Source organism: Eptatretus burgeri, chromosome 18 (genome assembly GCF_056783735.1).
Source record: "Eptatretus burgeri isolate ZD-2024b chromosome 18, Ebu_testis_v1, whole genome shotgun sequence".
In the NCBI taxonomy this organism is placed as follows: domain Eukaryota; kingdom Metazoa; phylum Chordata; class Myxini; order Myxiniformes; family Myxinidae; genus Eptatretus; species Eptatretus burgeri.
Genome location: NC_140978.1, coordinates 29723035 through 29748500, shown reverse-complemented (window position 1 = coordinate 29748500; position 25466 = coordinate 29723035). Strand labels below are relative to the sequence as shown.

The window sequence follows — 25466 nt, the reverse complement described above, 5'->3', positions numbered from 1 at the left end:
AGCTCAACCCCTGGAGGGTCTAGCAAAATAACGGAGGGTGTAATTCATTGCTCTCTTTGGGCATTTTCTTTCTTTGTCACCTGATCCATTGTTTTACGTCTCCTGATCCATATCCGCCCACATATCAATGTGATGGGAATGCATCATCACAAATCTCTGTTAATTTCTCGTTAAAGGTCTTTATCACCTCGTTCAACAACCCTTTGCTTAGTCATTAGCTTTCTAGCCAGAAGGTGGACCATCAGTCAAACGTCTCAATGTATTTCTATAAAACTACTGTCGATCTGCGCGCATCCGTGACCTCCATCTTCCAGACAATAGGGGACCCGGGTTGAAAGTCGCTGTGATGTATTTAGTATGTTCAGTTGCAGGTCGAAATTAAATATTGCCGGTCTCGGGTCCTAGCACACCTGGCCAGAAGTCTGGGGCCCTGGTGGGGGCTGTCCATAAAAAATGACTTTTAATCATGCCAACATTTTGGTACCTTTTAAGCATAATCCAATTTTTTTTAAAAACAACCAAAATTTGCTTGTCCAATGCTTTAATTAAACACTTCGCTTTCATTACCGCTAATAACATGTCTTGGAATACTACATGAAAACAAACAAAATAATGCAAAAATGACGATGGCATTTCAGAAACTGCAGACTTTTGGGGGGGGGGTGGGTGGGAGAGGGCGATTGAACACAAAGTTAAAGCTCGTGGAAGAACTCGAACATAAAGGATCAGGATGCAACAAAACAAAAGGAACAATAGAAAGAAAGAGTGGGGAGAAACACCAACAGCAGGGCAGAGGGACAAAATATACAGAAGTGGACAAACAAAGGATGTGGGGGAGAATGAGGGGTAGGGGAGGATGCAGGGGCAGACAATATAGATTACGAAGCAAACCCTTAATAAAGAAAGAAAAACTGGAAACCTGGAAGTGTGGGTATACGGGGGTAGAAAAGGTTATGGTTTTGGATGAGGAATCATCTGAGATGATGGTGAACAGCTGTCTTGAAGACCTGGGGGGAAGAATGAGATTGAAGAGAATGTGGAAGTTGGTTCCACCCTTAAATAAATAAATAATCCCAAGTGGGACAGACACTCATCTCCTGATGGAGAGCAGTCGTAGTCCAGGTGCATGCATTTGATGATAAATTTGATTTTCAGTTTATTAGGTCGTTATCATTGTATGTGATATTCACGTAATTAGTCTCACCCCGAAAGGGATGCGTGACTATTACAATGCCCCTGTCTGTCGCTGGTTATCTCCTTCAGCAGGTTTCGAAAGGTGAAATGGAGCACTCCCAGGCCTCAAAGTATCCATCTTCGTGTGTGCATGTAAATATGAGTGGGTTTGTCGCATTGATTGTTATCTCCATAATTCGGGTTTCAGAAGATTTAGTAGAGTCCTCCTCAGACTCAAAGTATTCACCTTCGTTTCGGTGACGGATCGTGATTCATGGGCTTAGTTGTGAAGGTGTGTTGCTCTCAGAGTTTTGTTATGAGGGCTCTTTTCAGCATCATCACTGAACCTTAGACAACCTCCAACTGTAGATCATTTGTGGTAAGATCAAACAAAAAACAATACCAGTTGATCGTCCCTGCCCGCTTCCTTTTTTAAAATTATTATCTTGTCAAACATCCTTTTAAAAATCCATACTTCATGTACGACTCTTGCACCATTCTTTGAATGGATCATTTTCCCCATGTCGATGCTGAGGTTTTATAGCTTCCACCGAGCCACAGGGCCGAGAGCTACACTGCTGCCTTCCTTTCACTGCCACTTTCCGTTTCTGTGCACAAAATGCGAGCAATACTGCTCTGTATACATGTCTGCATACGTGAGTTATATTACAGCCGCTGCAGCAAAATTCAGTCAGGTCAGGGTCAGGTATGGGAGCATGTGCCAGAACAGTGCGTCGCTACGTCCACTTTCCGCCGGTACTCCAGGGGCCTCCGTCTGGCCATTCCCCAGGCAAATGCCAGGCCCATCCCATCTCCCTGAGATGCTCGTCAACCTGCTGCAACCACGAGGCACGTGGTCGGCCCATCGGCCTCCTCCACTCACGAGACTCCCTCGCTGAGAGAATCTGGTGAGCAGGATCAGCGTCAGGAAAACGAGCCACATGTCCATACAGCCGCAACTGACGCTCACGGACTATGCAGGTAACAAATCTCATCCGAGTCTCTCTCAGCAACCGCTCGTTGGACACAAAATCTGACCAGCGATAGCCAAGGATTCTCCGAAGAGACCTGGTACCAAACGAATTAAGTTTCCTTCTCAGATCCTTGGTCAGAGTCCAAGTCTCGCATCCATAGAGCAAGACTGGAAGCACCAAGGACCTGAAGACTCGGACTTTCGTCCTCCCGCACAGGTACCGGCAGCACCACACCCCATGATCCAGTGAATCCATAACTCCCCAGGCCCAACCCAGATGTCTATTGACCTCTGACTCACAGCCAGCAGAGACATGAATATCACTGCCAAGGTAAGTGAATCTCTCCACGACCTCAACATCCTCACCACAAACAGACACAGACAGGACAGCAGCATCCAAGGTGTCATTGAAAGCCTGGATCTTAGTTTTGACCCAAGAAACCCGCAATCCCAGCGGCTCCGACTCCTCATTCAGCACCTCGAGGGCCCCCAAAAGGATATCGAAAGTCTCCGCAAAGATGACTGCATCATTTGCGAAATCAAGGTCCGAGATCTTGACATTCCCAAACGATGCACCGCAGCTTGATCTTTCCGACATCCTCCCTAAAACCCAGTCCATACAAGTGCTGAAAAATGTGGGGCCCAGTACACACCCCTGACAAACTCCAGTAACAACTGGAAATAAGTCAGAGATGGTACCACCACACTTCACAGCACTCTCAGTACCAGAGTGGAGTTCAGACATCAGATCGATCAGTTTTGGTGGCACGCCACGAAGACCAAGAATCCTCCAGAGGGCATCCCGATTCACTGAATCAAACGCTTTACAGAGATCAACATAGGCTGCAAGCAGCCCCTGCCGAAACTCTCGTCTGCGTTCAGTGAGGACACGAAGAGCAAGGATACGGTCAATCGTTGACCTCTTTGGTGTAAAGCCTGACTGCTCTGGACGCTGGTGCTCAAGCAGATGGTGGCGAACCCTCTCAATAATTATCCGAGCAAAGACCTTGCCCGGCACTGAGAGCAGCGTCACCCCTCGGTCGTTGTTGCAGTCTTGGCGATCACCCTTCCCTTTCCAGAGAGGGACAACAAGGCCCCTCTTCCAATCAGCTGGGATGATGCTTGTGTTCCAGGCAGAGCACAAAACTGCATGCAACGACACGAGTGCAGCATTTCCACCAGCCTTGAGAAGTTCAGCATGGATGCCACAAATCCCTGGAGCTTTACCCTGTTTCAACCGGTTCACCGCAGCCCGTGTTTCCACAAGCGAAGGTGGACCACAATTGATTGGAGGGTCAGCAACAGGGATTGTAACACCATTGACATCCAACTCGACAGCTGGTGGATCAGCCTGGTACAACCGCTCAAAGTAACCGGCCCAGCGGGCCTTCACTTCAGACTCCTCTGTTAAGAGCCCAACACTCTCTGCTGTAATTGCATTGCTTCGAGGGACGGGCTTGGATGAACGCAATGCGCGAATTCCCCTGTATGCAGGACGAGAATCACCTGTCCACAGGTGATGCTCTACCCCCTCACAGATTCCTCGCACATCGGCCTCCTTGTCCACCCTTAGTGCACGTATAGTTTTACCCCTCAGCTCTCTGAACAGCTCAGCTCTGCCATTCAGCCTGGCCCTGCGACTCTAGTCAATGGTATCCAGTGTCCCTTGAGAGACAAAATTCTTCTTTTCCCTGCGGTGAGTTCCAAGACATCCACCGGAAACATCAAGGACGGTGGTCTTGAAGGTAATCCATAACTCTTCAGGACCCCGAAAAGCACCCATACACCCCAAATGTCCACTCAGCCTGTTTGCAAACTCCTCAGATACTCTCTCATCCTTGAGCTTGCCAACATCCAGCCGAGGCTGGGATGGTACCATTCTCCAGGATTTAAGGTGCAGCTTTAGAGGTGCTACAACAAGCCGGTGGTCAGTATTGAGGAACTGAGCACTCCGGTAGACCCTGCAGTTCTGGATCATCCTCCAGCGACCGTCAACGAGGACATGGTCAGTCTCCTTTGCCACACCGCCAGCGTTGATATACCAAGTTCAGCGATGAGCTTGTGGGTGCTGAAACCATGAACCGGCCACCCTAAGTCCATGACTTCTTGCAAAGTCAAGGAACTTAGTGCTATTCAGGTTCATAGTTCCTGATCCATGGGGACCAACACACATCTCATAACCATCCCTATCAGTTCCAGTCGATGCATTGAAATCCCCCAAGACTTGAAGTGTATCTCGTCTAGGCCACTGATCAACCACAGACTCGAGCGTGGCGTAGAATGCGTCCTTCACGGTGAGGTCACTCGCCTCAGTCGGAGCATCGACAGATACCAGGGAAATGACACCTAAGGATTGACGAATCCTTCGTCTCATAATACGCTCGTTGACCGGTGTTACCTCAATTATCATTGAGGTCAGCTTATTGGACACAGCTACAGCAACTCCTTGGGTATGGGGACCATCAGAGCAACCAGACCAATAGTAGGTGTAACCACCCACCATTACCTCGCCGCAATCCGGTCTCCGAACCTCAGAGAGAGCTGCAATCCCGATGACCAAACGCTTGAGCTCAGATGATAACAGAGACAGGTGATCATCCTCTCTTTGGGATAGGACATTCCAGGCAACCACCCGAAGGGACTGCCTCAGGTTAACCCAAGGAGACCGCCATCTGGTGGACGACACCTCAGCACCACTCCGACACACTCTCCCGCAATCTGACCCAGGGATGTTACCCCATGGTTTCCCTCCTATCATCAAAGATTGGGGGTCCCGAAGGCTTTGCCCCAATCCCGTCATACGGTGAGCTGCCCTACGAAGAGAAGCTGCACAGGAGGTACTCCCATGGAGTGGGTTTTCAGATTTTTTTGCGTTTCTGTGTTTTGCGGAATGAAGGGTTTTACTGTGTCCGGAGTGCAAATCCTGCCACCAACCTCCTAATAAAAAAGTAACCCAACTGCAGGAGGACGTCCGCAGACACAGTTGGGCACTAGATATGGATAGCCTTTGGCTCACAAGGAGCTCCTCCGCCCTTTGACAGGTTTTGTTTTTAATCCTGCTGGGGTGTCCATATCCAAACACCCTCCTCACCAGAAAACCTGGTGGGGGAGACGGTTTAGTCGCCGACAATCCGACCATGGAACAGGTTAGTACAGGTTTACATGGTAGCTGCAGCAGGTCACAGATCTGACCTGACCTGACAGTAAAATTCAGTGCACACTTATGATTAAAACAAGTCTGAAGACGACAATGGTTCACGCGCGGTATTTGACGATGTAGATTGTTTCAGAAGTCAAGGATGAGACAATGTGATAATTTTTGACCAAGTTATAAAAATGATCAACGTGATGTGGTATGGGTGACAGGTTATTAGCTGCAAAATGTTGAAAACCCGGTTTCGTTCAACAACTTTCAAAATTTGACCTTTGCATAACCTTTAAAGGTCACAAAACAATGTTGTGGATATTAAAATAAGGAAACAGGATGCATGCTACAGCTTATTGGAGTTCGTCAAAAAAGGTCGAAAACCCGGTTCGATTCCCACAACTTTGAAAATTTGACCTTTGTGGCCTTTAAAGGTCAAAGGTCAAGGATTATGACCTTTGGTGCAAAACTTCCTCTGGAACATTCCAGGAACAATATAACGTCATATAGGCTATATGGCATTTCGCACTCCGCGGATTATCCATTCTTTGATGAAATCAGCTAAAAACAAACTTGAAGGGGGCGCCACGGGCAAGGTGTTCGAGATAGAGCAAAATAGTTTCAAGACTTTAGGTGGGGAATGACCTCAAGATTATGCATAAAAAATATTGTCATCCCAGCTCTAAAAGTTTGGGCGGTCGTATGATTTTTACGTCAAAATTCGCAATTTTCTAAGTTTTTGACCTTGTGACCTTGACCTTGGGACGAAAATGAAAAATCGGACAACCGCAAGTTTTAGATAATTAGATAATTTAGATTTTGCTATTCAAATACCAAAGAAACCATTCCATTCAGTCAATTCCCGAGGAGAAGATAGATTTTTAATCCGACTACCCCTAAAAATGGCTATTTTTGGGCGTGGCTCCACCCACAATGAGCGAAGCATGCCCTCATCCAGGAATAAACAACTAGACATTGATATCGAACACATATCCAAGTTTCATCAAGATCAGATCAAAGTCCATGGAGTTATGCTCTGGACAGACAGACACACAGACAGACAAGACGGTAGGCGGACATGGGTAGTCGACTACACAAGAGAACCTGACGCGATGGGCCCGTACGATGGGGAATGACCTGAGGATAAAGCACAAGAAAATTTATGATTCTACATTCAAGGGTTAATGCGGCAGATTGTTTTTTCGTTAAAATACCCCCACATTTAGAGGTTTTTCGGCCGTTCCTAGGCAACGGAGTAGTCCATAGCAACGGTTCTTTCTCACACATAATTAGGACATACCATGAACCTACCACACCAGTTTCATGTATATCTGACTCATAGTCTCTGAGATATAACGAACTTCGTTTTTTTTATTGTTTTCGACCAGGGTTCATTCAAAGTCTATCTTCTCTGACAGTTTTCATAGTATCTGGCTAGAAATATTTGACAATATGGCTGAATGTACTGCCAACAGTCGCTCGTGGCCCGATTTTTGATTTTCGAAAAATAAATTTTTTATAATTTTTCAAATATTTCAAAGTCCCGTTGCTAGGCAACGGTGGCGTCCACAGCAAGGGTTCTCATTTGCACACAACGAGGTCATGGTATGAACCTACCAACCAAGTTTCATCGAAATCGCCATTGTATTAACGGAGCACTGGACCGAACAGACAGACAGACAGACAAGCCGGTAGGCGGACATGGGTAGTCGACTACCCAATAGAACCTGACGCGATGGGCCCGATCGATGGGGAATGACCTGAGGATTAAGCACAAGAAAATTCATGATTCTCGCTTCCAGGGTTAATGCTGCAGATAGTTTTTTTCGTTAAAATACCCCCACTTTTAGAGGTTTTTCGGCCGTTGCTCGGCAAAGGAGAGGTCCATATCAATGGTTCTTTCTCACACATAAATAGGACATACCATGAACCTACCCTACCAGTTTCATGCATATCTGACTCATAGTCTCTGAGATATAATGAACTTCGTTTTTTTTGTTGTTTTTGACCACGGTTCATTCAGTCTATCTTCTCCGACAGTTTTCATAGGATCCGGCTGGAAATATTTGACAATATGGCTGAATGTACTGCCCACAGTCGCACGTGGCCCGATTTTTAATTTTGAAAAAAAAAATTATTTTATGATTTTTCAAAAATTTCAAAGTCCCGTTGCTGGGCAACGGTGGTTTCCATAGCAACGGTTCTCATTTACACACAACGTCATGGTGTGAACCTACCAATCAAGTTTCATCGAAATCGCCAATGTATTAATGGAGCACTGGAACTAACAGACAGACAGACAGACAGACAAATATATCGACAGAAAAACTGATAACAAGGGGAGAAGAAATTTCAATTTTTTTTTTTTCTCGACTGGATCGACTACCCAACAAGCCGGTAGGCGGACATGAGTGGTCGACTACCCAATATAACCTGAGGCAATGGGCCCGTTCGATGGGGAATAACCTGAGGATTAAGCGCAAGAAAATTCTATGATTCCAGCTTCAAGGGTTCATGCTGCAGATTGTTTTTTCTTTAAAATATCCCCACATTTGGAGGTTTTTCGGCCGTTGCTAGGCAACGGAGATGTCCATAGCAACGGTTCTTTTTCACACATAACTAGGGCATACCATGAACCCACCATACCAGTTTCATGTATATCTGGCTCATAGTCTCTGAGATATAACGAACATCGTTTTTTTATTGTTTTCGACCAGGGTTCATTCAAAGTCGATCTTCTCCGACAGTTTTCAGAGGATCCGGCTGGAAATTTTGGACAATATGGCTGAATGTTCTGCCCACAGTCGCTCGTGGCCCAATTTTTGATTTTCGAAAAAATCAATTTTTTATCATTTATCAAACATTTCAAAGTCCTGTTGCTAGGCAATGGTGGTGTCCACAGCAACGGTTATCATTTGCACACAACTTGGTCATGGTATGAACCTACCAAGTTTCATCGAAATCGCCATTGTATTATAGGAGCACTGGACCGAAGAGAGGGACAGACAGACAGACAAACAAGCCGTTAGGTGGACATGGGTAGTCACCTACCCAATAGAACCTGACGCGATGGGCCCATTCGATGGGGAATGACCTGAGGATTAAGCACAAGAAAATTCATGATTCTGGCTTCAAGGGTTAATGCTGCAGATTGTTTTTTCGTTAAAATACCCCCACACATTTAGAGGTTTTTCGGCCGTTGCGAGGCAAGGAAGGGGTACATAGCAACGGTTTCTTCTCACACATAACGAGGACATACCATGAACCTTCCATACCAGTTTCATGTATATCTGACTCATAGTCTCTGAGATATAACGAACTTTGTTTTTTTATTGTTTTCGACCAGGGTTCATACAAAGTCTATCTTCTCCGAAAGTTTTCATAATATCCGGCTGGAATTTTTTGACAATATGGCTGAATGTACTGCCGACCGTCACTCGTGGCCCGATTTTTGATGTTCGAAAAAAATAAATTTTTTCTGATTTTTTCAAAAATTTCAAAGTCCCGTTGCTAGGCAACGGTGGTGTCCATAGCAACGGTTCTCATTTGCACACAACTGGATCATGGTATGAACCTACGAACAAAGTTTAATCGAAATCGCCATTGTATTAACGGAGTACTGGACCGAACAGTGGGACAGGCAGACAGACAAATATATTGACGGAAAAACTGATAAGGGTCGAAGAAATTTCAAAAAATATAAAAAATAGATTTCTTTTTTTCGAATGGATCGACTACCCAACATATCGATGGAAATACTGATAATAAGGGTAGAACAATTTCAATTTTTTTTTTTCGAAAATTTTTTTTTTTTTTCGACGAGATCGACGACCCAACAGACAAGCCAGTAGGCGGACATGGGTAGTCGCCGACACAATATAACCTGACGCAATGGGCCCCTTCGATGGAGAATGACCTGAGGATTAAGCACAATAAAATTCATGATTCTTGTTTCAAGGGTTCATGCTGCAGATTGTTTGTTCGTTAAAATACCCCCAAATTTAGAGGTTCTTCGGCCGTTGCTGGGCAACGGAGGGTCCATAGCAACGGTTCTTTCTCACACATAACTTGGACATACCATGAATCTACCGTACCACTTTCATGTATATCTGACTCATAGTCTCTGAGATATAACGAACTTCGTTTTTTTATTGTTTTCGACAAGGGTTCATTCAAAGTCTATCTTCTCTGACTGTTTTCATCGGATCGGGCTGGAAATTTTTGGCAATATGGCTGAATGTACTGCCCACAGTCGCTTGTGGCCCGATTTTTGATTTTCGAAAAAATAATTTTTTTTATGATTTCTCAAAAATTTTAAAGTCCCGTTGCTCGGCAATGGTGGTGTCCATAGCAACGGTTCTCATTTGCACACAACTAGGTCATGGTATGAAGCTACCAACCAAGTTTCATCGAAATCATCATTGTATTAACAGAAATCACCATTTTATAAACTGATAAGGGTAGAACAAATCTCAAAAAAATTTTTTTTTTTCGACTCGATCGACTACCCAGCAGACAGTCAGACAGACAGACAAGCCAGTAGGCGGACATGGGTAGTCGACTACCCAATATAACCTGATGCGATGGGCCCGTTCGATGGGGAATGACCTGAGGATTAAGCACAAGAAAATTCACGATTCTCGCCTCAAGGGTTAATGCTGCAGATTGTTTTTTCGTTAAAATACCCCCACATTTAGAGGTTTTTCGGCCGTTGCTAGGCAACGGAGGGGTCCATAGCAACTGTTCTTTCTCACACAACTCGGACATACCATGAACCTACCATTCCAGTTTCATGTATATCTGACTCATAGTCTCTGAGATATAACGAACTTCATTTTTTATTGTTTTCGACCAGGGTTCATTCAAGGTCTATCTTCTCCGAAAGTTTTCATAGAATCCGGCTGGAAATTTTTGACAATATGGCTGAATGTACTGCCCACAGTATCTCATGGCCCGATTTTTGATTTTCGAAAAAATTAATTTTTTATGATTTTTCAAAAAATTTCAAAGTCCCGTTGTTAGGCAATGGATGGGTCCATAGCAACGGTTCTCATTTACACACAACTAGGTCATGATGTGAACCTACCAACCAAGTTTCGTCGAAATCGCCATTGTATTAACTGAAGTCGCCATTTTAAATACTGATAATAAGGGTAGAACAAATCAAAAAATAAAAATTTGACTCCATCGACTCCCCAATAGACAGACAAACATATCGACGGAAATACTGATTAGGGTAGATCAAAATTTTTTTTTTTTTTCGACTGGATCGACTACCAAACATAACGAATATAGTGGTCACTCTGGCTGGCGCTCGTGAACCAATGATGCAAAATATGACTGGTTTTAAAACGAGCAAATTACAGTCCGAATGTAGAATGTCGACAAATTCCTTGAACGCGACAAATCATTTTCATAATTTAAGTTTCATTTTTGAAGATAGTTTTCATCTGTTTGCAAATTTGGATGGGAATTAAAGTTCTGAAGCCATGGTATGCAGGAACTGTTCTTGATGGGTGGCGCTCGCTATGTGGTGTTTTCTCCGATTCCACTAGTACGGAGTTGGATCAAGCGAGTGCTGGTGAGTCCACATCCCATGTAAACAAATCTCTGTATTCAATGTGTACTGTAGATCGATATGGAAAGATGGCAAAGCTAATAATTTTAACATGCACAAAGTGGGTAGTTTTTTGAATATTGCCATAAATTCATTATATTTGCTTGGAACTGTGGATTGCATTTTTGATAGGCCTCGTGAATGTGTAGGTGACATGTTGAGTATATGACCCATGTCATGATATTTGTTTTGGGGTTAAAAAACTGGCATGTCAGATACATGATTTGGAGTTGTTTATTTCTTGGGGAGTGGGAGGAGGGTAAAAAATGGCATCATTGTTCAGTGTTTCTGTGCATTAAACAGTAAGAGTCCTTGAATTAAAATGTCAGTGGCCATATTTAACTAAAAACCTGGCGGCCAACTTGAATCTAAATGCCGGTGGCTATTTTGAAAAAAATCAAAATAAAAAAAATCAAAAGGGCCTCCTCCCTACTTTATAAAAACAATCTGAATGATTAACTGGTATATATTTTATTTGGCCTAATGTCCTGAGGGATGGTTTGTGGGATCTTTGTGAGGTCCTTCTTTATCATTCACATAGCTCCAATTATCACTGGTACAATTTCTGTGCTCTTCAGCTTCCAGGATATTTTCACTTCATTTTTGAGGTCTTGACATCTGGTCATTTTCTTGATTTTTGCGTTATTTACACCAAAATTTCTGGTATTAACACCTCAATTAGCAACGCCTTCTTTCCCTTTTTGTATCTGAGTACTACATCCGTTCGCAGTGCTCTATTTTCTATGTTCACGCTGGATGGGATCATCAGGTTGGATGTGAGTGAGCATTACGCCCTTGCTTACAATGATTGATTTGATTTTCTCTGCAACCGCTTGTCCAATAGATGGAAAACTTTGAACAGAGAAGTGACTCCCCATGGAGAATATTTTATTGCTAATACCGATATCATAGGTCACGTGGTATGACAGCCATAATGGATTCAAGGAAATAAAATTGGACATAATTTTCTCTGAAACCACTCAACGAAAAAAAATTGAAACTTGGCATATGTCATCAAACTCCCCGTGGGATATATTGGATGATAACGATGATGTCATCAGTGAAGTGGTATTCCAGCCATAATTGGTTGAATTGATATCCTTGTCCAAAAATGGTTTTCTCTGCAACTGCTTGTTCAATCAATATGGAACTTTAATTGAATTTAAATCTTTATCTCAAAAATGTGAAACTTCATATATCTGATCTATGAGCAGATGTGAGCGAATAATGAAATTTATGATGTTCATAACCCATGCCAAGAAACGATATATCATAATAGGGTGCACGGATGACACGGAAATATGGGCTATAATTGTAGTGTGTTCAGTTAGCGATGGTATTTTTGGTCAGAATGAAAGCGGGAGGTGAGACTATGCACTCTATGAGTGCCGTTGTAGTTATACTACCGGTCAAAAGTTTTAGAACACCCCCATTTTTCCAGTTTTTACTGAAATTTAAGCAGTTTAATGTTTTAATATACTCTGAAATTAAAGCATAGAACAAACAAGCCGGTAGGTGACATGGCTGCTCGCTCTAGATGGAAAGCTGGCCGACGCGACTCTAAGATATTCATGTACATGCTATCAATCAATTTAGCACAATAAATATGATTATCACAGCCCTCTTAGTTTGTGCCCAGAAACCCACCTTGTGAAATTTCAGGCATGTTTCCAAAGAGACTCTAACAAATGGCAGCCCTGGTAATTCCATTTATCTATTTGCTAAAGATTTTATTTTTTTTATATGATGCTGTAAGACATTCTCCTTGGGCACAAAAAACAGGTCCCTCAGAGGTCCAGTTTCGGAGGTATTGATTTTTTTGTACAGTCCACAATAAGTGTATGATGTACGATAAAGTATTTTAGCTGTTGCAAAGCAACGGAGGAGTGCATAGCAACCATTCATTTTTGTGTACATGCGAGTCACATTGTACACATTTCACCCAAGTTTCATCAAAATCAGACTCTTTGTCTTAGAGATATTCGCAATTACCCGTTTCTGAAATGTTTGACATGTACTCGCCCAAAACCTATCTCCTCCTACAAATATTTTTTGTTAGGGCTGCAAATTGGCATGAAGGGAGCTAGATAGATTGCGCACAGAACTCTAAGCTTCGATTTTTCGATTTATTTTTGATTTTTTTTTTTCGATTTTTTGATCACTTTAAAGGGCCGTTGCTATGCTGTTGCTAGGGCCCGGGGTCCCATATTCGAAAGCACACGATTCCCAGAAATATTGGTCCGACCTATCAAATTTCATTGGAATCGGTTGAGTGGTTTCGCTCCTGGGCTTGACCAAAGTTTTGCGGACAGACAGACAGATGGAAATGTCCAGAATAAGGGTGCTCCAAGAGCAGCCAATAAACAATTGCAGATAAAAAAGAAATCATGGAATCGTTTTGTTGAACAAAATTTAATCTAAAATTTTGACTGATCAAAGTAGCCACCTTTTGCAGATATAACAGCCGAACATACTCTTGGCATTTTTTCTACAATGGAAATCAAATATTGTTTGGAAAGTTCTTCCCAACACTGTTGCAGAAGTTCCCACAAATGTGTTGCACTTGTAGGTTGTTTTGCTTTCACCCTTCTGTCCAGTTCATCCCAAACCAGCTCGATGGGGTTTAAGTCTGGAGACTGTACTGGCCATTCTATGATTTGAAGCCTACCGTCTTGTTCTTTCCTTCTCAGGTAGTTCTGACATAGCCTGGAGGTATGTTTTGGGTCGTTATCTTGCTGTAGGATGAACCCCTGACCAACTAGGCATAGACCAGAGGGTATTGCATAGTCCTGCAAAATGTTGTGGTCGCCCTTTTGGTTCAGGGTGCCAGTCACCCTGTGCAAGTCGCCGACTCTGGATCCAGCAAAAGAGCCCCAGATAATCACGCTTCCTCCTCCATGTTTGACAGTTGGTGTCATACACTGAGGAACCACCGTTTCACCTACTCGACGGCATACAAAAACGCTGCGTGATGAACCTGTCTTCCTTTGTTAATTGTCTTTTTCTCTCCATTATGATACAGAGATGCCAACTTTTGGAAATCAGAATTAGGGAGGATTTTCAACCGACACCAAATAATGTGCGCGAAGCACACATCTCGAGCGCGGAGCGCTCGACCCTTGCGGCGGGGTCCAGGGCCCGCCTTAGGGCCCTGGAAGCTCTGGGGTTCTAGATGCTCTCTAGTGCCCTCTGAGCCCTATTTTGGAGCATTTAACATGTTAAGAATTCCCACTTTTTGAACAAAAAAAAGGGGAAAATTGTGCACTTTTTAATGTTACATGTATGTTAATATTAGTAAGTTAGGGGACAATCAAAGATTAACAAAAAGCACAAAAGAAGCAATATTTTTCTTCCCTTACTGGCTGGTACTACTGCTGCTTGCTTTTTCCATGGCAGCTTTGCTGAGTGACAGCTGTGTGGCTCTTTTAGCCCTTCTGATTATGTCTTTGCTGTATTCTCTCTGGTAGCAAGGGGTGTTATGAGCTAGTTTTTCAATTAAGAGAGCTTCCAGGGTTTTGACACTCAAATTGGGACGAAATTCAGTATGATTCTTCCGTACAAGACTGAGTGCCCGCTCACATGATGCGTTCCGAATGAGGAATGACCAAGATTCCCTTCATCACTTTGCTCAAATTAGGATACTTCTTGGCACCAGTGCAGGGATCTGTGAGCTGTGAAATCCGATGCCACTGCTCATCCACTCACTGTCTCAGTAGCAATTGTAGCTATGGAGGCGTCTGCCTGGTAGTGAGCGAATTCACTCTCAAGACTGTCTATGTCACTATCACCGCCACTGAACAGACAGGGGAATTTCTTGATGAAAAACTCCACACAGTCAAACCCCACTTCTTGGTGTAGCTTAACATCCAGCACCTGAGCATGCTTGGCTAATTCATCATCTAGCGGCCAGGTTTTGAAGATGTAATTGCAGGCTTTCACATAATATGAGCGAACTGCACTGAAGAAACCTTGGATGTCTGACTCACTCAGAGTGAAGGTGGATTTCTTGAGACTCCTTTGTTCCCTTATATACAGTTTGGCATCGTTCCCAATCATGAGGTCCTCATCATTCTTCTGATGATTTCTGTCAGAGAAGGGTACATTTACCAGAGCAACCGATGACACCGATGGTTTCAAAACCACACGAAGATATCTTTCAGAAGACCATTCAATTCTCCGTGCAGGAGATGAATACAGGGTTCGTCTCTTTGGCGCACACGACTTCCCTTCTCAAAAAGCTTGTTAGCATATCGAAGGAAGAAACAATAGAGTTTTGTTTGTGGAGACAAGAACATCCTGTTGACACGTTTTTCTCTAGATTCCTGCACAGTGTTTGAGGAAGATGCGCTTTTAGTTGTAGAACTCGTAGTACACTTAGCCGCAGGGCGATCACACTTGCGTTTACTGCCAGCAGAAGAGGTCAGACTCGTAGTACCAGATCCAATTTTACGTTTGAGGAGAGAGCTTGAGGTAGGTGCAGCCAAGGAAGAAGACCTCTGATTCGAAGGTTTTGCTGAGCTTCTATCAAGTGATTTGGCAAAAGCAGAACTTAACTTGGGTCCTTCTTTGCCTGTAGATGGGACTATCACAGTCTTTCGACTCTGAAGGAATCTACTTTGTAGATGAACGTGATGAAGGGCCGGTGATGCTACCTGCTCTCAGCATTGGTTTTGGTGCTGTCCCTGCTTGTCTTCTTCGCAGCAGATACTGCAGTGGTAGTGGTGAATGCTGCTCCACGAGTGCTTGATCCTGCAGTGCCAGTACTGGCAGTAGATACAGTGCCGTCCTTCTTGCTCGTTGTTAGAGTCTTGGCTACAGTTGGTTGCATTTTTCTTCGTACTTCTTCTTTGAAGAAGAGGCGAAGTGGCTCCCACTGTTCAATCAGCCTGTCTAGGCACTGACCAAGGGACAGCCACCTTGTTGCGACATGCTTCAGAATCTTGTGTCAGGGCATCACAGAGTTCTTGCAGTGCTTTCACTCCTTTGACGCGTTTACTACTTTTGTCCAAGTAGTAGTAAATATCGATGAGAAAGTCATCTAATTCAATGGGTAAGGCCTGAGCCGCCTTCTTACCGTATTGTGCATCATATGGCAAGGGCATCCCATGATGTTGCACTCTGGATTTTGTTTGTGGATATAAGCAGCGACTCCTTTGTGCTTGCCCACCATGACAGAGGCATTATCAGCACAAAAGGAAACACAATTTCCCCACGGAATTTTCCTGTCACTGAACTCATGATCAAGCAGTTTGAAAATGTTTTCTCCAGTGGAATCTTGTTTGCACGCAGGCAAACTTAGCAAACCTTGCTTCACAATCCCAGCACTGTTGTCATAGTACGAAATCAGGACAGGATATAGCTGGGCCTCACCACTGTCATTGCTACCGTCTGTAGCTAGGCTAAATGGAGCTAGTCTAGCAATATCGGCAATAGATGAAGCAGTAACATTTGACAACTCACCAATTACACTGGTCAACAACAAATTTGTTGTCTGCATTTTTTAAGCTGATTTAGGACGAATCTGATGCGCTGAATCCAAAACTCACATTAGTTTTGTTCAATCAGGTCAAGTTTTTGAGATATGGCCACATGTCGTTTTTTACATTTTTGTTCACATGTACGCATGTGTGGAGCATTTTAGAAGAAGTTGGTGGGGTAAAATGTCATGTCAAATAATTGTTTTAATTGGAAATAATTATTTTAATGACAAGAAGTATTCAGGTACGATAGTTCTAGGTGATTATGTCGAAAAGGGATCAGTTTGAAGTCATAAAACCTCAAAATCTTCCAAAATTGGTGAGGCAAAGCATAAAGTTCGTGGATCAAAACTAAAGTTAATGGGGCAGATTTTGTAATAATGTGATACAAAAAGTTGTATTTCTTGAAATAACGAACTCTGAAGAATGTACAATACCTACATGCGCCAATTTATGACATGCGCTTCTGCTCAAGCTTGGAGTGCCACAGTACGAACCCAAAGATTGGAGACTGTTCATTGACAGCAGCAAGCGATCACTGAAATGTGTTCTGCTACACAACGGCAACCAGTTTGCCTCTGTACCCATCGCTCACTCGACTACACTGAAGGAGAAGTATGAAGCGGTGAAGTACGTGCTGGAGAAAATTGGTTATGATCAGCATAAGTGGTTTATTTGTGTTGACCTGAAGATGGTGAACTTTTTGTTGGGACAACAGTCTGGCTTCACCAAGTACCCATGTTTTCTGTGCATGTGGGATAGTAGGGACCGTGCTCAGCATTACACGAAGAAGGACTGGCCTGTGTGGGAGGAATTGGTGCCATGCAAAGAAAGGAACGTCATCAACGACCCTCTGGTGGACAGAGACAGAATACTCTTCCCACCGCTGCACATCAAGCTCGGCTTAATCAAGCAGTTCACCAAGGCTCTGGACAAAGATGGTGACTGCTTCACTTACTTGTGCCAGGCTTTTCCAGGATTGACCATGGAGAAGTTGAAAGTTGGCATCTTTGATGGTTCTCAGATCCGTCAGCTCATCAGAGATCCAGAGTTCAAAAACTCAATGAATGAAGTGGAACTGGAAGCGTGGAAGACATTTGTTTTGGTAGTGAAGAACTTTCTTGGCAACAATAAGGCCAGAAACTATGCAGAACTTGTCAACAACATGCTGACTGCTTTCAGAAACCTGGGTTGCAACATGAGCATCAAGATGCACTACCTATTTTCACATATGAACCGGTTTCCTGAGAACCTGGGTTCAATGAGTGACGAGCAGGGGGAGAGATTCCATCAGGACATGAAGGAGATGGAGACCAGGTATCAGGGTCGCTGGGACGCAGTCATGATGGCTGACTACTGTTGGAATCTGAAGAGAGACCTCCCTGCCGCTGAACATTCCAGGAGTTCGAAGAAACGGAAGTTCAAGCCCTGAAGTTTGAACAGTGGTGACGCAACATGCAATTTACTTGTACTTACCTTTATCAATGCCCACCATTCAGATGACAGTAATCGATGTTTCTATCATGTAATCAATAAATGTTGTTGGCAAAACATTTTTTTTTCTTAAAAACATGTTTAGGATGATATGTGTTGACAAAAATCAGCTGATAATGCCACAAAAATGTAATTGATTTTGTCACAAGATCTGATTTTTTTCAAATCAACTTAGCACAAAAACCTGACCTGATGGAGAGAAACGGATGCCATTTCCTGATTCAGCAGTGCCAGAATCTCCTCATTCACTTGTAGAAATCTAGACAACATTCAGAAAGTAAAAAATTGTTGACCAGTGTTCTTTTTTCTTCTTTGTTCTTGTTCTTTTTTTTTTTTTTCTTTTCTTTTTTTTTTTCTTGCTTTTTTTTTTTTTTTTTTTTTTTTTTTTTTTTGTTCTTGCACATCTTGCACATCTTGCAAGTTTTTGTTCTTGCACATCCACACTTTGAAGTAACTTTTCAATCTGGAAACATCTTTGAAATTGAGGTCCAGCATGATCTGAGACTGATATGGGCAAGTTATGTTCCACAATAAATCCACTAAAGAGAAGTTCCGCTCGGGTAACATCCTCTTCCTCGCTTGTCCCTTGTTTGGTGAAATAATTCAGAAGTGTACCGGTACTCGTGCTCGAAGATCTCTCCTTTGCAATGTCTGTGTGCCGTTTGCTTCCAACGTGCTTCCGAATATCATCGCGACCTCCGTGCTCAACTGAAATATCAACGCTGCATACTGTACAATACGCATGATGAATTCCTTTTTCAGACTTTCGAATACACGGGTATTGGAGACTGTATTCGGTCTTGTACTTCTGAGACCATTTCTTGGTCTTCGTAAGCTTCTTTTCTGCCATTTCGTAATCAACATCGAGGGCTTGAAGCATCGGTAACTTCGAAGTCGATGTTCCACAGCTGCAGCGCGACTCGTAGAACTGTAGCGGCTGTTAAATTAAACACCGCACGGTGGTCGCGACCGCCGGGCTGGTACGGGGCCCAGCTGCATGCAGTGAGCGTATCGCATGCATATACACTGTGCATACATACCGCATGCACTGTATTGCACACAAACCGCATGCACTAAATCTCAGTGCATGATCGCATAAGCGAGATCCAGACCCAATGTTTCGCTGCTCCTCATTTGAATTTGCAATTTTTTACGTACAATTTGGTAGCAGCGAACGTTATGGAGTTACCACATGCTATACGTAGCAGACGATGCTTTTCATTCAATTCTCATACCAGTACATTCTGATTAGTGAACAGTGCAAAAATATCAAAATTTCGGGAGGATAAGGATAGTGATCGTAAGGGCGGGAGTTTGGGTGAATTTTCGGAAGCCTCCCGATGAAATCGGGAGGGTTGGCATTGCTTGATAGCAAATATACTACTTCCTGAAGTGCAATATTGTCCAAATAATGCTTCAGAGGATGTAGCAACACAGTCTGTTCCAACAGTTATTTTATACAAACAGAGGGTTTATAACTAATCAACAAAAGTTGTGACACCTGTAGGAATTGTTTGCATCAACTTTCAAGGCTTAATTTACTTTCATTGCTGCAGAACAGCTGCAGTTGCTAACCCATTACTTGTTCCCTGAAAAGGGCCTTTTTTAACAACTCTGAAATCTACATTATTTTTCAGTTTTTGGTAATCTAAACTTTTTTTTAACCTCTAGCAGTTTACCTCTTAGCTTTGTACCATTTCAGGTTATTCACTGGACTTGAACTGCTTAAATTTCAGTAAAAACTGGAAAAAATGGGGGTGTTCTAAAACTTTTGACTGGAAGTGTACATTTTAAGTTAATTATATCACCACCTGGATGGAAATTGAAAAAAAAAGGCTACATGAGTCTTGGTGTCAATATCATGAATCATCATGCTTAGTTTCAAAATGATCCATTGAGCCGCCTTGGAGGAGTAGGGGGAAAAAACGACAAAAATGTGAATGGACCCACTGCCTGACTTAATCATAATAATTGAAATAATAATAATAATAATAATAATAAGAAGAAGAAGAAGAGGTACATTCAAAGTACACCGCCCCCATGCCAAATAAATAAACAAGCGGTCATAGACTGGTACTTACGAAATCGTCAACTTGACCTCTCACCTTGTCTAATAAAAGCTGTCTCTGGAGAAGGTAGCGACGCAAACCAGAAGTTTCTACGATGATTCTGTACCAAACCATCAAAAATCGAATGTTTGACCTCACTGTGACCTTGACCTTTGACCGATTTTGACCAATTCTAATCATCGCTAGCCATCACCCTCCTGAATCACATGGTGTAATTTGACATTGGTAGCTTCTTCCGTTCTCAAGTTATCATGTCTACAAACAAACACACAAACAAACACACAAACAGAGGACGGAAGTCATCAATATACTTACGAAATCTTTAGATCTTTAGATTTCGTAAATAATAAATACATACATACATAATACATTTGAAAAGAAGGCCTCTAATGAAAAAACGTTTGCTCGAAATGCAACACATTTTAATCATTGTCTTGTCATGAAAATTAAATTGAATGAAAAGCAGACAATGCAAATAATGAAACAAATGACTTCATGATCAAGACAAATCAATGTCTCTGACGTATTGAACAGGTTTTGACAAGGAAGTGACCTTGATTAGAATTATGGTTTTGCCATCAGCTAAACATTTGTCTTCATCATCTCGACTATATGAATCACTCATAACAAATCTTTCTTCTCCAACACATGTGATGCACATTGTATACCCTGGATAATTTCCCACGGTCAAAAAACATGTTCTTGAGTTTTTATTTGTAAACACAGACTGAGTGCCAAATTCAAACAGAATGATACAGATTCTTTTTGATTTGATACTTGGGATAACATTTCACTTCTTGGTTCATGAATGGGTAGGAGAAAAAGAAACATCTATGATGACAAAATATTCCAGTAATTCGTTCATCATCAACTATCCACCATGGGAACAAAACGAATGGAACAAATCAGTTCCATGTTGAATGCTGCGGTCAACATCAGCTGTGATCTGAGAAATATCACATGATCCCACATTCCAAGACCACATCTTTTGTTATATACACATTAATACATGTGAAAAAAGCGATCACATTTGATGAGAGGGGAGAGGTCTCGGGGGGGGGGGGCGCATGCCGGGTGCACCCCGCCCCCCATGGATTCGCCACTGGGGACCCTTGGAGAAGCAACTCATTTATGATGATCCACTAATCCTCGAATACCATGATAGTGATAGAGGAGTTAAAAATAACAATTTTAGTTGAATGCATTGTTGAAGAAATGGCTTTGAGGTGTTAAGATTGTACAGCTTAGAAATAGTTATTTCCTTTGTGCATGTATTCATTCGCATAAGATTGAAGTAATTTAATTGTGATAAAGGATTATGCATCGATATTTGAAGAGAAAGCTGTCGTCTTCCCTCCCTAATGTTTGTGTCTAACACTGCTTCTCCCTTGAAACCGTTTTTAATCTTTGTTTTTTTTCCTTTGTAATTTGTCTTATATGTCCTTTACAGGGAAATTATGCCTGGTGTTGGCTTAATGGTTAGGGTGGTGGGCTTGGGATCCAAGCGTCCTGAGTTCAAATCCCACTCAGCTGTTGAATTAATACCAGGCAGGGTTAACTCGGCCTGTCATCCTTTCGAGGTTGGCGAAATGAGTGCCAGCATGCTGGTATCCTGTGTCGGAGTGGCAACCCCACCAGGATTGTTCCCAATAGCCAAGGAGACTGCTTAGACAACACCAACACTCTGCACAGAGTATGGTCCCAATGGATGGATGGATATGGAAATTTGGCCTTGCAATACCGAGAAGGCACAAGTTTTGTGCAAACGTGCAGGCCTTGAGCATTCAAAAAGAGCCGATAAGCTCAGGGGAGGGATTTCCCCAAGAGTTGCAGCCAAACCACCAATAGGTGCAGGACAGAAAGGGTGGGGCAACATCACAAGATGGGGCACCAGGGGTGCCCATAAACGGGCCCCTGCCTGCATGGTGGGGGTTCCCAATCAGCAGTGCGGTTGCCAGAGGTTGTCATGTCACAATCCAGTGGTAGTCAGGTCCAGTGTGTGCAACAATGAGGGTTGGGCTGCGGTACCAGCACGATCATGAATTTCCGGCCCTCTACTGCATGAAAAAGGTGTGAACTGTCCCTCCTCCCTCCCCCACCCGCCCCCCGCTCCCCTGGCCAGGTTCTGGAACCGTTAACTCCGAATAAGACCTTACGGCAGAATGATCAGGTTGTAATGGGAATTTTTCAGTTTTGTCACTTCTTCTGGTCTTTGTCCTTTGGTGTGCCTGTAGGCCCATTAAGGTTTATCTCATTAAGGCTCTTCTATCCATATGAAAACCGGGGCAAGTATATCTCAAGTGCAAATGGATTCGTTTATGAAGTGTTTGTGTGTTCCGTGTTCACCCTCTCCCTTTTCTTAAATACACACATGAATTTTGACAAACCAAATTGAGCTAGGTAAAGGTGCAATTAGGCCCTCAATCTGGTTCCATCTGGGGTGATTGGCCGACGTGACCATCATAACAGTATATTTGACATGGTGAACTGAAACCTCCCGGTGAACATGGATAACTGTAAGCTCTCGGTGGACATGGAGAACTGAAACCTCCTGGTGGACATGGAGAACTGAAACCTCCAAGTGGACATGGAGAACTGAAACCTCTGAGTGGACATGGAGAACTGAAACTTCCTGGTGGACATGGATAATCAAACGGAAGACCAATAACGAACTCGCAGAAGTAAAGAGCAAAGATGGAGTCATCAAGAGGAACCTGGTTAAGATTCGGGTTTCAGCTGCAACTGCATAACCCTCAAACCCATCCAGGTGCAGTCAAGTGAGCCTTACAGAAAACTTTCTTCAATAATTCACTTCTCCTTTGAGAGAGAGATAACAAAAGAGAGAAATAGAGATTAAAAGAGATGAAAGAGAAGAAAAAGCAAGAATAAGAATGAATAAAGAGAATTGTAAAAAAAAAATTAGAAAGAAGTGTGAAAGGAATAAAGAACAAGGATGTCGGGAAGAACCTTGACAGATAGATTTCAACAGTTACTCCCCAGGCTCAAACGTAGCAACATGTGCAAGCTACCAGAGATCTATCAATGGGGAGGCACAGTCCACACAACATAAAGACATGGTACAAACATAATCAAATGGAAGACCAAGAAGGAATCTGAAGACGTGAAGAGCAAATATGAGTCTTCAGGAGGAATCTGGATAGGATTCGGGTTTCAGAAACTACTCCACATCCCTAAAACCAAACCAGGCACAGCCAAGTGAGCCTTACAATAACTGTAACCTCCTGGTTGACATGGAGAACTGAAACCTCCTGTGGACATGGAGAACTGTAACCTCCTGGTGTACATGGAGCACTGAAATCTCCTGGAAAACATGGAGACCTGTAACATCCTGGTGGACATGCTGAACTAAAACCTCCTCGTGGACAAGGAAAACTAAAACCTCACAGTGGACATGGATAAATGTCACCTACCGGTGGACATGGAGAACTGAAACCTCCTGGTGGTCATGCTGAACTGAAACCTCCTGGTGGACATGATTCACTGAAACCTCCTGATGGACATGATGCACTGAAACCTCCTGGTGGACATGATGCACTGAAACCTCCTGGTGGACATGATGCACTGAAACCTCCTGATGGACATGGTGAACTGAAACCTCCTGGTGGACATGATGCACTGAAACCTCCTGATGGGCATGGTGAACTGAAACCTCCTGGTGGACATGATGCACTGAAACCTCCTGATGGACATGATCCACTGAAACCTCCTGATGGACATGCTGAACTGAAACCTCCTGATGGACATGCTGAACTGAAACCTCCTGGTGGACATGATGCACTGAAACCTCCTGATGGACATGATGCAATGAAACCTCCTGGTGGACATGATGCACTGAAACCTCCTGGTGGACATGATGCACTGAAACCTCCTGATGGACATGGTGAACTGAAACCTCCTGGTGGACATGATACACTGAAACCTCCTGATAGGCAAGGTGAACTGAAACCTCCTGGTGGACATGATGCACTGAAACCTCCTGATGGACATGATCCACTGAAACCTCCTGGTGGACATGCTGCACTGAAACCTCCTGGTGGTCATGCTGAACTGAAACCTCCTGGTGGTCATGCTGAACTGAAACCTCCTGGTGGTCATGCTGAAACCTCCTGATGGTCATGCTGCACTGAAACCCCCTGGTGGACATGCTGCACTGAAACCTCCTGGTAGATATGGAGAACTGAAGCATCCTGGTGGATATGGAGAACTAAAACCTCCTGGTGGACATGGTGAACTGAAACCTCCTGGTGGACATGATGAACTGTAACCTCCTGATGCAAATGGAGAACTGTAACCTCCTGGTCGACATGGAGAACTGGAACCTCCTGGTGGATATGATAAACTGAAACATCCTGGTGCACATGATGAACTGAAACATCCTGGCAGAAATGTTCAAGTGAAACCCTCTGATGGACATGGTCAAGTGACACTGTCTGGTGGACAATGTAAACTGAAACCTGCTGGACATGGTGAAGCGAAATGTCCTATTGGACATGGTCACGTTAAACCTCCTGGTGGACATGGTGAAATGAAAAAAAAATAAGGAGGAAAATTGTATGAAGAAAAAATATGAAAGAACAAAATGAAGTAAAAAAAAATGGAGTGGTTTTGGGAAAGAAAGCAGCTATTAGAAAACGTTCTGGTTTTGTCTGATTTGTTATTTGAATAATGTTTATTTGCATTTGCTGTGTTTGGACTTTCTCCTGATCCATTTGGCTCATGCAATGCATTAAATATAACAACTAGAATGGCACTTGCAGAGCGCTTAATCTCGCCTCGTGCATTCATTCTCGACTAAAATACCATCATTAACAGAAAAGCTACTATCACGGCCCAAAGCTATTATAGTCCATATGCCCGTATCATCCATGCACCCTATTATGTCACATAGTTTCTTGGCATGGGCTATGAACTTCATAAATTTCATTCTTCACACACATCAGGTCATAGATCAAATACAGTATACGAAGTTTCAGATTTTTGAAGGATTTCAATTCAACCAATTATGCCTGGAATACCACTTCACTGATAGTGTCATCATTATCACCCTATATACCCCAGAGGGAGTTGAAGACAGATGCCAAGTTTAAGTTTTTTTTTAGTTGAAGGGTTTCAGAGAAAATGATCAAATGTTTTCCTTTACTCCAATGTGGCTACCAGACTATATGACCAATGATGTCAGAGCTATCAATAAGATATTCTCCATGGGGAATCCCTCATATGTTTAAATATTTGCATCAATTAGACAAGCAGTTGCAGAGAAAACCATTTTTGGATAAGGGTTTCAATTCAACCAATTATGGCTGGAATACCACTTGACCGATCATGTCATTGTTATCACCCTATATACTCCATAGGAAGTTGATGACATTTGTCATTTCAATTTTTTTCGTTGAGCAGTCTTGAAAGACAATGTCCAATTTTATTTTCCTTAAATCCAATATGGCTGCCATAATACCATGCAACCTTTGATGTCAGAGATAGCGATAAAATATTCTCC

The 25466-nt window shown here is 43.0% G+C and overlaps 1 protein-coding gene across 5 annotated transcripts in view; it reads right to left on the bottom strand.

The window, feature by feature from the left end:
• LOC147008808 (uncharacterized) overlaps positions 1-25466 on the bottom strand; it is a 122405-nt gene that overhangs the window by 45670 nt on the left and 51269 nt on the right. For 3 of the 5 annotated variants that reach the window (XM_085863541.1, XM_085863542.1, XM_085863543.1), the window contains one exon: positions 920-1007. The exons of the other annotated variants lie outside the window; for them this stretch is intronic. The gene's annotated coding sequence lies outside the window, so the exon portion shown is untranslated. The remainder of the gene's footprint in view (positions 1-919; positions 1008-25466) is intronic. 5 annotated transcript variants of the gene reach the window in all.